Raw genomic sequence first — 2,468 nt, 5'->3', positions numbered from 1 at the left:
TGCGAAACACAGTCGTATGCGCTAATCCGGTTTCGTGGGCGAGTTGACGAATCGTATGGCGTCGATGACTGTCCGCTAAAGCGGCAACAGCATGCACTTCTTTCGAGGGACGCTACGACAACCTGCCCGATGCATGTGTGCCACAGTGTGTCGACCTCCGGTGAAAGCTTTTGACCAACGTGCCACTGTACTGTACGGCAATGCCGATTCCCCTTAACCTCTTGACGGCCTTGATGAGACTGTCGTGCCGCACGACCTCTGGCACATTCAACCTTGATCCGACTCCGTTGTTCCGGTTTCGAAAACATTGTGACACCGTTACATTAGACCACTCGCTCACAAGTAACTGTGTTTCATTCGATTGTGCTCATGCCGGTGACGTGGGACGGGCGAGTCCATTTGCTCGGAGATAAGGTAGGTATGTCAACAACGTGTGCTATCAGCGACAATAGTAAATTCCGTTCCATAGTGCCTCCACTGCGGTGTTGCCACTATTTAAGTTCCAACCTACGTATATTTTGAAACTTCCTGGCAGATTAAAACTGTGTGCCCGACCGAGACTCGAACTCGGGACCTTTGCCTTTCGCGGGCAACTGCTCTACCAACTGAGCTACCGAAGCACGACTCACGCCCGGTACTCACAGCTTTACTTCTGCCAGTACCTCGTCTCCTACCTTCCAAACTTTACAGAAGCTCTCCTGCGAACCTTGCAGAGTTCGAGTCTCGGTCGGGCACACAGTTTTAATCTGCCAGGAAGTTTCATATCAGCGCACTCTCCGCTGCAGAGTGAAAATCTCATTCTGGATACGTTTATTTTATTTGATATTCTGTTCTTTGGATTCCATTTGAGTGGTATTTTTTTTAAAGTAGGTACATATTAGATGTCTACAGTAACTGAAAAGCTCTTAAAGAAATTGATGTAAAATTTTTCAACTAATTCTTCCAAATTCCAGGCTGTGCATATTGATCAGAAACTGAACTGAAAATCACATATTGTAAATGTTCTCAGACGTACGAGTTTGAGATTTTTCCTTATCGCAGGATTACTGTTCTTTGTGATTAAATCATAGAAAATTATTTCACTTTGTATGGTGGAAGATACAATCTCGTATCGTTACCTTTTCCTCCTCTTCGCTGTTCCATTGTCAGTAATCGTCTGTACTGGCTGTGACTTCTCTGAATTTGTCGTTACGATAATTTTGTAATGCGTTTGTCGGTGGAAGTAATACTTTGGCCGATTTTTCCTACAAAGTATTGTCTCATAATAGCAAACCTTCCCGAGAAAAGTGGAGAAATTACCAACAACCAGTTGGACAAAAGAAATTTAATTTCCTTACCCGGTTTCAGCCACTTAGTTCCCTTCTTCTGAAGGGTATAATCATCGCATTTTTGCGATTGTGAACAGTAAGATGCATACAGCAAGTTGCTCGTGGTCGTGTGGATCATAGTGGCTGTACAAAAGTGGTATGAGGGAGCCAAGCAATAGGTGCAGACATCATTGCGCAGAATTTTCAAATGTGTGTGAATTCCTAAGGGACCAAACTGCTGAGGTCATCGTTTCCTAGACCTATCAACTACTTAAACTAACTTATGCTAAGAACAACACACACACACACAGATGCCAGAGGGAAGACTGGAATCTCAGGCGGGAGAGGCCGCGCAGTCCGTGGCATGGCACCTCAACCCTCGGGGCCACTCCACGCGGCATCATGCGACGACTGGAGTTGATAAGCGTCATACACAATGCCTCTGTTGCAGCTTTCGGCATTACATATGGTTGAACATCATCTTAACGCTCCCGCACCGAATAAACGATCCCGTGGGGAAAGCGCTGCCATTCGTTGCATTTTAATCTCTCCTATTGAACCAAGCTGGTAAGAGTCCCATTATGGCGGTTAATACTGAAGAATCGGCACGAAAAGTGTTCTATGAGCCACCTCTTTCGTGGATAAGTTACATTTTCTTAAGATTCTTCCAATGGGACTCAGCCTGGCATCTACTTTCCCTACAGATCATTCTGATTGATGTTGCACCGAATGGGGTACTCACAGGTATTTTATGTTTGTTACTGTTTTCGGTGATTGGCAGCATTACTGTAATTGAACAATTGTGTTGCTTAGTGGTGAGCTTCAGGGTGCCCAGCCAAGTTCTGTTTCAGTATTATGCGCAATATTTTGACGACCGACGAGGTCGTCATCTTCGGGTGATGTGAGCTGTACTCTTGTGTGTCGTCTCTGTCTGGACGCCAAACACACTGTGAACTATTGTTGCTACTGCGTCGCCTTTTATGGATAAGGAGGATGTGATGGCCAAAGAGATTTTGTATGTATTGTGTATTAAACCGGGACTTAGAAACGACGGAGAGGCTTCGTCCTTCCGTAGCCCTCAGTGGTTCACAGCCCCAATACAGGAGTACCCACCCCACCGCCGCCCCACACCGAACCCAAGGTTATTGTGCGGTTCGGTCC

General features: G+C 45.9%; 1 non-coding gene across 1 annotated transcript; it reads right to left on the bottom strand.

Moving 5' to 3' along the window:
• Positions 1 to 546: 546 nt before the first annotated feature.
• Positions 547 to 621, bottom strand: Trnas-cga (transfer RNA serine (anticodon CGA)). Its single transcript has one exon. It is a non-coding gene; the product is annotated as a tRNA-Ser (tRNA).
• Between the last annotated feature and the right edge of the window lie 1,847 nt (positions 622 to 2,468).

The sequence above is a fragment of the Schistocerca nitens genome, chromosome 1 (assembly GCF_023898315.1).
Source record: "Schistocerca nitens isolate TAMUIC-IGC-003100 chromosome 1, iqSchNite1.1, whole genome shotgun sequence".
In the NCBI taxonomy this organism is placed as follows: Eukaryota; Metazoa; Arthropoda; class Insecta; order Orthoptera; family Acrididae; genus Schistocerca; species Schistocerca nitens.
This window is presented reverse-complemented; position numbering and strand designations above follow the sequence as displayed.